Source organism: Triturus cristatus, chromosome 3_2, assembly GCF_964204655.1.
Source record: "Triturus cristatus chromosome 3_2, aTriCri1.1, whole genome shotgun sequence".
In the NCBI taxonomy this organism is placed as follows: domain Eukaryota; kingdom Metazoa; phylum Chordata; class Amphibia; order Caudata; family Salamandridae; genus Triturus; species Triturus cristatus.
In genome coordinates, this window is record NC_140584.1 from 83,250,659 (window position 1) to 83,263,643 (window position 12,985).

Here is a 12,985-nt window from a genome sequence, read left to right on the forward strand (position 1 = left end):
AGAGACTGCTGCATAACAAAACAAGCGTTTGCAATGCAATAGGTCTCGCATTACTGATAGTTTGAGGTATTGCCGTTGCAAATAATAATGCAGCACCAATAGCTCACACTTACAGTAATGCGAGACCTAGTGCATTGTAAATGCTTACGTGGTGAGCCAGGAACCAGCATTGTATGTCTCAGTGCAGTACCGCAAGCTGCTCCTAGAGGTCCCTAGTGAGCAAGGCACCAGCACTGCTTGTCTAGGTGCAGTACCGCAAGCTGCTCCAATAGGTCCCTAGTGAGCAAGGCACCAGCACTGCATGTCTAGGTGCAGTACCGCAAGCTGCTCCTAGAGGTCCCTAGTGAGCATGGCACCAGCACCACTTGTCTAGGTGCAGTACGCAACCTGCTCCTAGAGGTTTCTAGTGAGCATCATAAATGTCACATATGATACTGCACCCTGCAGAAGATATTGGAAATCCACCCTACCCATAATGTATTGCATGCAAGACAGTACCACAAGTACATTTAAATAGCTATGTCCATATATATAATTAGTAGCTTTGAAATGTGACAAAATAATTATTATATTAATTCCGGATTAGGTTGTACTCTATGTGGAGCTGATGAAGGGAAATTTATAGAAGGTTTAATATAAATGTGAGATGTGCTAGCGAGTAAAGTAACAACTGCCAACCTAGTTTAGGACCAAGTGAGTGTCCTATCTGAAGGCCTTTAAGAAAATAGTGCCTTGAGGCTGTAACTAAAACCTAGGGTGTAACAACACATGTAACAGGGGTTGTCCTCATGGGAGGTTACAAGAAGAGACAAGGCACTACTAAGGAGGGACTACTAAGCCTAATGACCAATGAAAAGCCACCATTTACAAAAGACAAGGACATGAGCCAATTAAAAAGGTGGGCGGAAAGTAGGTGGACCTTAATGCCAATATCCTGAATATAGCATGTCTCGAAGAGACAGCGCAAGCTCTGCCTAGGCGAGACCTAAAAAATTGTGCAGGGAGCAAACGTCCATTTACAAGGACTTCAATCGGAGAGGGTTCTCACATACACATCCGAGTGCGTCCCGATTCCTTATGTTTATACAGGAAAACAAGCAGAACTCCAGAGCACAGAGGCCAGGTCCTCATTTATTGTCTGGAGAAAATTCCGATTTAGCACACGAGGGTTGTTACCGGTGATTATGGTTTAAAAGTAACATGGGAATACTGCAGTCCTCAATTTTTCTTGTGAAAATTTAATCAGGAAATCCTCTTGATTAATGTGCACAGGATAAACAGCTAAAATGGGCTAAAAGACAGGAAATCTGAGGGTCTTCTAGAAATCTTCCCGCACCATAGTGAAAGTTTATTCAGGAGGGTGTATTGCATCAGGCGTAAAGAGACTTCCATATTGGGGCCTTAGAATGCATTGTGTAAAGCATAATAGAGGCTGAGAAGAAGCTGTGGTGGTTGGAAGGTTCTTTTCCCCCCTCCCTTTTGTCAGTTGTGTTCTGGGTGGAAACAGGTGTCAGAAGTCCGCTTTAGCCCAGCTGTGTGTCTTGGCCTGCAGCTCGACAGGATGCCCAGCTCTCATTGGAAAACCATCACTTGTGTGAAGAAGCAATATTGGAATGGGTTATTGAATATAAACTCTGGGGACACCAAGTATTAACACAGGCTCACTGTGGAGCATCTTTTGCCCATGATCCCACCCTCGCAGACCCATGCACGGTGGTCGGTGGTGGTGGTGGGCTCATGTGACCTGGAGGCAGCAGTGGGGCTTAGGGGTTTACTGGCACCTCCTCTTACCTTATCATGGCTTTTCAGTGGCCTCAGACTACTAAGACCTTGCTTAGCACTCAGGCTGCCTTGCAGTCAAGTCAGTACGTGTGCAGCTAGTGCACTACAAAATTAGCAGCGCTGGAAATAGTGCCCAGGGGTGAGAACTGCCCAGACTCTGCTGCTGCAGTCCGACTGGCATGTGCTAGGACACTGAAATTCTAATTTAGCTGCTGAATCTATAAAGAAGCATCCATTGTAAAAAGGATTCCCAGAGGGTCTTTCTCTACAACAAAGTGATCTGACTTGTTGCAGCAACTATGGTATGGCTGAGAATAAATATAGCTTTCTCATTAGAACCAAAAGAAGGGCCCCGGTCAAGCTATTCTCTGCTAACTGTTAACATCTGATAATAGCATCAAATGGGTGGAATCTTTGTACCACAAAATAATGGGTCCATTATCTAGTATTAGTAAAGTCCGAAAGTGCAAACAAGTATTAATACCAAATATGTTTTGCTATATTTGACAATACTCAGCTGTAATATTATTTCCTAGAATACAATTACAAAGTGCTTCGATGGAGATGTACACAGTTTGTACTCCTAAAAGTCTTAAGGCAGTGGTTCTTAATCCATAGTCCGGGGACCCATGGGGTCCATGAAACCTACTCAGGGTGTCCATAACGGCTTAGATAATTAAATAACATTGACAGATTACCAAAGTGTACATAAATGAAGAAGTAAAAAGTAAAACTGTCACATTTTAATGTTCTATAGATCGGAATGAAATTGAAATTGGAGGCTAAATAATAAATTGGCATACTCAGACTAATAGTGAAATGCAATGCAAGTGCATCAAACAACATAAAGTAAGGATGATGAGTGGCCTCAACTGAAATTAGAAAAGCCCAAACCTTCCCAATAACATTCAGAATTTTGATTTGTTTTTCAATTTGTTTGTGAATTAAATTAAATATTTCACCACTTGTGTATTTGTTTGATCAATGCTTGTTTCTCTATATCTTGAGAACTGTTTTGCAATTCAAATTATTACAAATGCTTAGGCCAGGGTGCTAAGCATCCATTAATGACTCAGAGGGGGTGTCTCAGATTCCAATAATAATTCAGTTAGCATGACAGACGTCAAAAGGTTAATAACAACTGTCCTAGGGTAATGTTCCGTAGATTGACATTGTTCAGCCAACGCGTATTTCACCTTGTGCAGGGTGGTCAGCAAGACGCTGTTGCGAGGTACAGAATGTAAATGAGAACAAAGAAAAGGTATAAACGCTAATAAAGGAGTATGTTTATAAACACTAAGCTACCACTGCATCATCTTCCCCTTTATAACGAATGAACAGAAAAGTTTCAAGTGCATGTAAAAATATTTATACTTCACAAGCATGGAAGCATTGCAAGAGCTCCTAGTTTCTCTAATGAATTTGGTATCAATATCACGCTCATCGTGATGACAGCCAAGACTTTCACATGAAATTCCAGTTGAGGTAGAGTCAGTGAGTTCCAAGTCTGTACTTGATTCTGATCTATGATCTAAAGAAGCAGGTTGAGATACCTCTGAGAAATAGTTATTGCCTTCCAAGATAAACCAGTTCTCATTGTCCTGATTTTTGTGCTCACAAATTTTATGAGCTTGCTCAGGAGTAAAACTGACAAGACCCCTCTTACTCCACCAACATCTGCCATTTAATAAAACTGAACCACTTGAAACTTTGGAAATTTGAAAAGGGCCAGAAAAAACGGATTCCCCTTTTTTTTTTTTTACTCTAGTAGGTCGTTTGACCAAAACCCAATCATTCACCTTGAATCAACTCTCTTTATATCATGTGTACTGTCATAATACATTTTGTGCTTCATCTGAGCCGCATCTACCCTTATTTCCACCAATTTCGCTATACCACCCTGATAGATCTTTTCTTTAGCTGTAATGTCCTTTACCCACTCTGGACAAACTTCAGACCCGGGTTTCCTCTTCATTAGAAGACAAAATGGAGAGTCACCAGTAGTGGAAAGTGGAATCTTTTTTCTTAAAAAATCATCTACAGGAACGCTGCTTGCCAAGGCAGATTGTATCCCTTCTTTTAGGAATCTGTTAATTCTTTCCAACTGATTATTCGAGGTCGGCAAATACAATGTCACCCTCAAATGTTTGATATGATGATTTTGAATAAATGCGTACATTTGAGAAAAGACAAAGTGAGCCCCGTTATCGGTGACCAAATCCTTAGGTAGTCCTTCATTTTGAAAATCCTCACTCAAAAGGTTTAATACAAATGAGCTATTTGCACCTTGGACAAAATCAAAGAACATCCATTTAGAAAGGTAATCTACTAGACCCAGTAAAAATCTTCCTTTTGTCTGAGAGTAGTAAATCAAAAGGTTCTGCAAAGTCTAATGGAACTTTTGACCAGGGTTCTACAGGAAAAGGAAGCGTGTGTAAAGCAGTTTCTTGGGTGAGAGTGTGTCTGAAAATAAACAAGTATTGCAAAAAGAGATCCAATCAACCACTTGAGAATCTAAAGCAGGCCACCAAAAATATTGCTTTAGTTTTTTGCAAGTGGCTCCCATCCTAGATGACCCTGGTGAGCAGCTTGAAAGAGTTTGGGTCTAACAGCAGTTGGAGGAACCGTGATATTGTTGCATTAGAAAATTCCGTCAACAATTGAAAGCTCACTTGCTAAATGAGAGAAAGGTCTGAGTGGGCATCTAATGACCTTTCATTTGGTCAACCTTTTTGACAAATTCCATGTAGAGAGCCATTCTTCACGTGAAACTAGATCAGAGGAACTTAAAATATCACCCAAAGTAGCCACCACCGACTCGACATCCTCAGTAGAGTCATCATTCTGAAGAGGGATTCTGGATTTAAAAAAAAGCTCCAGAGTTTTTGCCCGCCGGGATGTAGTAAAGTTTGAAGTTGTACTCCTGTAACCATGAAAGCAGTCTGACTAATCTTGCTGGGGCTTTTCCTGAGCCATTACCGGTGAATAAATGAATTAGAGGCCAATGGTCTGTGAACAGATTGAAAATAATAACCCAAAAGAAAGTTTTTAAACTACTTAATGGCCCAAGAGCAACGCCTCCCTCTCAATTGTACTGTAATGTGATTGATGTTTTCAACAAACGACAGGTGAAGGCCACAGCGTGTTTCCTGTTATCAAAAAATTGAGACAAGACAGCACCTATCCCAATTTGACTTGCATCAATGGTTAGCATACATTTGCAGTCAGATTTGAATGCAGATAAAGCTGGTGCATTTGTGATAAAAAATTTGACTCTTACAAAACTTGTTCAGCTGTATCATCACAGACAAATTCAACAATTTTCTAGTAGTCGTACTATCATGGCATATCCTTGAATAAACTTTGAATAATATTCACTCCTACCAAAGAAAGATTTCAAGGTGTACTTATCATGAGAAGGAGTTACATCCTGTATGGCCTGTGCCAAAGAAAATTTAGGTTGTATACTACAACCGGAAATATGATGACCTAAATAGTCAAACTCCTCTTTCAGTAGATGACACTTTTCAGGTTTCAGGGTGATACAGACTTCCTTAAATACCTCCAACAGTTTAGGCAACGTGTGCCCTATGATTTGCAATCGTATTTGAAAATATTGAAACGTCATCTTGGTAAGCTTGTATACCTGGTATGTCAGCTAAAATTGTGTCCATCAACTTCTGATACACACAGTGCCTTTCTGTTGTGCCTCGATGTTGTGGTTCTGCGGTTATACCTGCAGGGAGAGTAGTGACTGCTGTTTGTATCCGGGAACAGTTACTGGGTGCCCTCCGGAAATGGGCAGTTGCTGCCTTCGGTTTGCTTCCAGTTTGACATCCACGCTCTGGATGCAGGTTGTCTATAGTCTTACTTTTTAGGTCTTGCATAGGAAGCAATGGTGGCAGCATCAGTAAACCCATTGATAATTTAAATAGTAGTTGTCTCTTTTAGGTGCATTCCACAATCTCTCCCGCTGTTGTATTTTCGTTTTCTTCCTGGTGTCACTGCTGATTGCTGATTCCTGCTGGGCACTGACCCCCGGTAACGCCTGTATTGGAGGCTCTATCTCGCTGCTGCATCCCGTTCAATCACCCTCTGGGGGACCACAACATCCAGGGTGCAATGCGATCCCACCCAGGTGTTTCAGGACTTGCCGACGAGGGGGAGGCACCGGACCATCTCCGCGCATAAAGCGCAGCTTCTTCCCCCGCAGAGCGGGATGTGCCGTCTGCGCCCGTCCGAGACTGAACTGGGCTGGGCCACCCCCATGTCAATTGGGTGAACGGGAGTGACTCTGTGTAATGATTGTACATCAGTTAACAGAGTGTGTTGTTAAACAAGGGTGAGTTTGGGGGGCCCCTAAAGATTGGAGTATACAGTTTGAGGTATTTGAAGTCTAGTGGGGAATACGCTTGTCTTATTTAATTGAATAGTCCTAGTTAATAGTATATTGGACCAGGGAGGTTTAACTACCAAATAAGTATGGGGAAGAGTACTCCACCGCCTACAAGGTCAACTACTTGGCAAAGAGGCCCCGTGTTAACCCCCACTGCCAAACCGACTGCCATTGATAAAATGTTACAACAGGCTATAGGAGCTGTCTCCAGTGAAATAGCACGCACTGAGAGACGCCTTTCTATAACACCAGCGTTCCCAAAAACTCCACAAATTAGGGAGCCAAGAGCACTCCCTTCAGCTAGTAATCGAAAAGGAGATAATAGGAATACTTTCCAACCGAACCCAAGGGAAAAAAATCCCATCTTGCCATGTATAGATTTGTCCCCAGCCTCTACTCCTTATGTGGTTATACTAGCTGGAGTTTCAGAGATGGAAATAAGCCGTGGGGAGTCCTACTCTGATTTAAAAGATAAAACTATCTTTTGGTTAAATAAACACAGACCTCTCCCTCATCTAATACATAGCGAAATTCTATTTACACGTAGGGTCAGTTGGTTGGGAAAGAGGCGGAAAGAAATCGCAGGCGATTGTGTTCCGATTAATCTTAGGGACAGCAGGGGGGTTGAACACATTCTCGGATGGAGATCGCCCAGGTTGACAAGTGGCATCCATACACTTCCCCTGAGCTATTTTTATCCTCCTAGTCCTTTGATAGAGAGAATGGAAAGTGTGTATGAAAAGTGGGAAATGAGACCACAGACCAAGAATCCATTAAACACACGCTGGGGACTTGAAACCATTTCGCCGTTCAATATTCCTGTCAGCAACAGATTTAGCCCTCTAGACCTGGTTGATTGACTAAACCCTTACCTTAATCATCAGGAATGCATGGATTACCAGCCAGTTGAGCCCCAAAATTGTGAAAGCCTGGCGCTCCTAGAACAACCTCTTGAGAAAGATGATGAGGCCACATTTGTAGTTGGTATCTGTGGTGCTCCTGTTAAAACACCTGGGGAATACTACCGTATTACACAGGGACAGGCGGGGATTTTACATCAAGCGTTACAGCAGGAGGGGGGCTCTTTGCATATACAGACTAGAACAGTAGAGAAATCACAAAACACTAAGATCTTATCCTGGAACATAGCCGGTCTTACTTCTAAAATGGAACTCCCGGATTGGGGAGACTATATAGATACACATGAGCTATGTCTTTTCCAGGAAACATGGTCAACGACAACATTGTATAGAGTAGGTTATGTTGCATATTGTATGCCAGACATTCAGGGGCCCAGGGGGAGACCCTCAGGGGGGCCTTTGTATCTGGGTTGGCATACACATGGGTTGCACAATCAAGATGGTAGATACTCATTCTCAGGACATGTTATGTATTGTTCTGTCCTTTGACAACTCTCCAAAGATGGCTATTATTAATATTTATTCTTGCCCAGTGAGACAGGGACAAACCTCACAGACTTTAGAATGCTTGGCCTCCTTCCTTCCTACTCTACCTGAGTCCGCACATGTAATTATTGGAGGGGACTTCAATTGTCATTTTGAACCTCTTAATGGCATAACTACGACCATTACAAGCGATGAAGACTCGGCCTGGGCAATACCAGAATGTAATACTTATCCAATAAGGGGGTGGACCCCCCCTTGTTCTCCAAATGAATTCTCTTACATTTAATCATCTGCTTAGGGCATGTAATGGTCGCTTCCCCTCCGACAGTCCGGATAATCCTACATTTAATAAACCGGGACAGACATCCATAATCGATTATATCCTGGTAGACGTCGAGATAGAATATTGGACTTTTCGGTCAAACCTCGATGTGAAGGTGACCACAACCCATTGGTGTTAGATATAGCATGTTCCCAGCCCTAGGTTGATCAGGGTATGTCATTACTATCTGTCCCAAATTTAATTGCAACTGAAGGAGGTAGGAGGGTACAATGGAGAACATATATACAAGCACCTGAAAAAATGTCCTCCCTCTATCAACAAATTATACAGTTTCTAGAAAACGCATTTGATTTCTCAGAAAACAGCCGAGGCTATGAATCCCTGCTAGCGTTAGGTAAGAATCATCAGGATTTGTTTTTAAACTTGGCGGAGTTTTTCCTACAATGGGAAAAATAATAATAAGTCTGACCCCAGACCGAAACACCCCATGTATAACAAAGCATGTAAGGAAGCTAAATGCGCTTTGTTATCCGGGATTAAGGATAAGGACAACCTATGTATCAAAGAAATTAGGGCGCACTACAAAAAAAACCCTAGCTGAAGCCAAAGCAGTGTGGGAGATTGAAAAATGGGAAGCAATTAAGAAAGCTTTAGATGATAGAGATATGAGAGGTTTTTGGAACGTAGCAAAAACTGGTAAATCCGAAGGCAACTCAGCAATTGAACCAAATTTGGGGGAAGAAGCTTGGAGATCCCATTTTAAATCTTTATATTTAAGGCCTTTAGAAGGAGATGGATGTAGTTGCAAGGGCACCAGTTATTGAACAAATTCCCCTAAACACTCCTCCACCTCTCTGCACATTGACAGAGGTTTTTTTGGCGCTGGCTAAATTGCTACCAAACAAGGCACCAGGGCTGGATAGAATTCCTGGCGATCTGTTTAGGAATGAACAAACAGTATGGGCACCCTATCTACGGATCCTATTTAACGCCATCCTTGGGCTGGCGCAGAAATCATTCCTATATAACAAAAAGGCTCCCCCCTCAACCCAGCAAATTATCGGCCAATAAGCCTCATTGATGTTACCCAAAAGATAATTGCCCGGGTTCTCCTAGGTCGATTGCAATCATGGATGGAAGAGATGAATATCTTAACTCCTTTACAAGCTGGTTTTAGGTAAAAAATTTCGACCATTGACCAGATCTTCCGATTGCAATTGATATACTGGAAAACTGTAATTTTGGAGGGTGGCTTGTCTTTACCTAACCTTTGTGGATCTCAAATCCGCATTTGATATGGTGAACCGCGAACAGCTATGGGGCCTACCTCATGATATGGGAGTACCAGTATACCTTTGCCAACAGCTGAAGCGCTTACATGATGGCACTTATGCGAGGATAAGACATGGTAAGAAAGGGGAACTGATAGTTCCCGTCCCCGTAGAGAAAGGGGTGAGACAGGGATGCGTTCTAGCGCAGACTCCATTCTCCCACTTTCTAAATGGCCTAATTGAAACCCTCCTGGCAGTGAAGGATATAGATTCACCAAGGTTAGCGAACCGCAAAATACCTGCTTTAATGTTTGCGGACGATACGCTGCTCCTGTCTAAATCACCCATGGGTATGCAACGGGTATTGGGAGAGTTTACCCAATTTTGTAGGAAGAGGGATTTGGAGATAAATCTCCAGAAAACAAAATATATGGTCTTCCATGCCAATACCAGTAATTGCCCACACCCCCAAATGGAAGGCAGGGCATTAGATAGGGTGTCCATTTTTGATTATCTGGGCCTCGCACTGAATGATAAGATGGACTGGGGGACCCAAATCAAGAAAGCCAACCTTAAATTAACAAAGTCTATAGGGGGCATTTTAAAAGTACACAGAAATTGCAACCAAAAGGTGGGGGGTCCTCCAGCTGAAATCTATAAGATCCAAGCAAGGGGAGCCTCAATTTAAGGAGCTGAACTTTGGGGACATAGTTCGTCTAACATTCTATCTGTAACAGAGAACACGTTCATCAGGCAGCTGTTGGGTCTTCCCAAAAGTACTTCTTTAACCCCACTAAGGATAGATTTGGGCATTGGCCCTATTACCGACTTAATTGCCTCCCGTCCACTTCTATACTGGCGTCGCTTATGGAGCACGCCCGAGTTAGAAACGTACAGGGAGGAATCGAAGAATGTTATGTCCATACTTGGAGCTGGGAACCTACCTTGGTTGTCTTATATTAGGAGTACATGTCATGAAATGGGGAGGGCAAACGTGTGGCTAACACCAGAAGAAACCTGCCCTTCCGTCCCTAAAAAATCCTTATCCCTCGCCTTTAAAGAATACAAATTTGCTAACCTGTCCCAGAGTATGAATTCTTGCTGCCTGACCTCTAGGTTCCTGGATACCAAACAGCATTACAAGTTGAAGTTGGCCCTTGACAGTATCCAACATTTTATGGCAAAGAAATTGTTTTTACAATTTAGATACGGGACGCTCCCGTTCCGCGCCTTCACAAACAAATGGAAGGGAGCCACCAAACTAGATTGTCCTAGGTGCACTCTGACAGAAGAAACAGAACTCCATGTTATACTTTTCTGTCCTGCCTACAGAAGAACTAGGTTCAAGTGGGTCATCCAACTTTGTAGGAATCCGGGGCTTAGAAATTACATCGAGGTCTTTAAGCTATTGAAATATGACACACATCCATTATTCGTAGTCGCAATCTCGAAATTCTTATTCGCGATGTGGTGCATACGTAGAGGCATTATAAAGGGAAAAAAAGCTGAGTAATATTCAACAGTGCCTTTTTACTGTCAGTGATTTGTATCTGCAAATATCTCCGACTAGGGAAACTGTCTTGAGATTTTTCTACTAATTTTAATGTGTTATTTTTAAATTATCTTTTTAAAAGAATTTGTTTTTATATTTTACGGTTTCAAATGTCTTTTACCCCTGCTAACAAGATAACCTGGATACAGCTGATGAATAGGATGGTCAATCAAAAGGCGTGGAGTAGTAGTGGGGTTCAAAAATAAGTTATAAAATTGTAGTATATCGTCCATGGTTTTAATGGTCTTCAGTATTATCATTTTAATATGTAATTGTCGGGCACTATAAACTTTGTAATTCATGTATTGTTATAATTATGTGTTTTATGGCTGTATAGCCAAAATAAAGTTTTTTTGACTGACTGACAATCAATCTCTCCTTTGCACATGCACAGTGAAAAAAAAATGATTGCTTAACACGGCACTTAATTGTCTTTTGTTTTTCCCTTTTCATCCACATCTAAAGGTGCTTAATTTGTAGAAAAACTAAATAAATAAAAGGGTCCTGCATGGCAAAATTCTTATAAGCTTCTGAAGGCAAGACCTATTGGCTATGTCACTGCTTGCATTACTCTTGCCCGCAGAAGCATGTTGTAAAGTAATCTAATCAGTCGGAGAAAGCGTCCACCCAGTTCATAGCGATGCAGTGCGTCAAATAGAAAACCCCATTCCAGCGAGTCAAAGTATTTCTCAAGTTCTAGGACCAAGCATCAAGATTGTGGACGAAGGTGCGTGGAGTATTTTGAGACCAGGAAGAATCGCTGCAGATTTAATGAGGTGTTGCTAGTTGGTACAAATCCAATTTGGCCCGGATGGAACAGCAGTGATACCAGGCGGTCTGCCAGAATCTTGGGTAAGATTTTGTAGTCTGTGTTAAGAAGCACTAGCGTTCCGTGGGGTCCCTGTTGGGTTTGGTTAATGAGATAAATAATGTCTTGTGGAGTGATCGAGGCAGGATATGTGCTATTAGAGATGTTTTGCAGAAAGTCAGTAGATGGGGAGTCAGCGTAGGAGCGTGAGGTTCTGTAATTCTCGAGTCGGACTCCATTTTGTTCTGTGCCACCATTTTGTGTTGCCCTGTGAAGGTAGCCTGGCGAATAAAGTGGCCTGGCCTTCTTAGTTCATGTATACATTAACTAGGTTTCTTTTTGACTCTGAAATGAACTGTAAGAAACTGACCTCTGCACCCGAAACTGACACCGCAAAGCCAATTTCCCTGATCGATCTTTGTCTGAGATTGCCAATCAATGTTCAGGACATCGTTAACTTTTAGTTTCCTTGCACATGCCTTATCTTGTTCAGCATCTATTACCGTTTTTTTTTTTATGTTTCTTCATTACATGGGTTATGCTTTCAATTATAGGTTTGTCCGGCTTGTGGAGATTGAATTTGGGACATTCCTAATAATTAACTTTTGGGTTGGGATACTGTAAATTGAGTTTTTGTTATGTGACACTTTGTTTGAAAATGTACCTTATTGGCTAGAATTTTGTGCAAATGGGTGTACATTTATAATGTGAATATTGGGTATAAAAGGAGACGTCTCGCCTTAGTAAAATGAGCAGTCTCCTGAGAATTTACACCGTGATGTATTTCTAGGATCACTGTTACTAGCTGCAGCTAATAAACTTGGTCTCTGATGCCATCCAGAAGTATTCCGTGTCTCTGTATACCAAGGCAGGTGAACTCGAAGATCTTAGGCGTGCCCCTGACGCCGCTGGGTTAAACCCCGGTTCTTCAAGCGTACGCTTTATAATACTCAGCTGGCAGGCTATCTGGGCCAGGGGAATTGCCAGATGCTAGAGCTCTAAACGGCCACAGACTTCTGATAATGTTATTGGTTATCCCAGTTCCTTGCACTGTTCAGGTGTAATGGTGGGAAGGAGGAGCGTGGAGCCGAAGGCCTCCATGTGAATCAGATCGACATCCGTGATTGACGGGTAAAGCGAGGTGTAGTAAGTTGTGAGTTCTGCATGTATTTCGTATTGAGTGCATAGGGGGGTGTCCTGTAGGCATGTTTGGTGAGAGAATATGAGTCGCCCTGCCGATTAGACATTGCTTGAGGAGTGAGCGGTGTAGTTCAAGCACCTGAGTCGCTCAAACAGAGAGATATGCTCACTGCGTGTCTCAGCCAGAAGTTGGTTGTATGTGTGGTCAGTAACCAAGCACATCTCAAGGTGCAGTAGCTTGCACTCAATGAGCGCGATGTCACCGTCTAGTTGTTTACAAGAATTCCATGTCAGCCCCAAGCAGTGCCCTCTGATGGTCACTTTGAAGGCATCCCATTCCATCAGTT

At 42.3% G+C, this 12,985-nt stretch overlaps 1 protein-coding gene across 2 annotated transcripts in view; it reads right to left on the minus strand.

Moving 5' to 3' along the window:
- Positions 1-12,985, minus strand: part of CLASP1 (cytoplasmic linker associated protein 1) — a 1,312,099-nt gene that overhangs the window by 803,144 nt on the left and 495,970 nt on the right. The gene's annotated exons all lie outside the window — the stretch shown is intronic.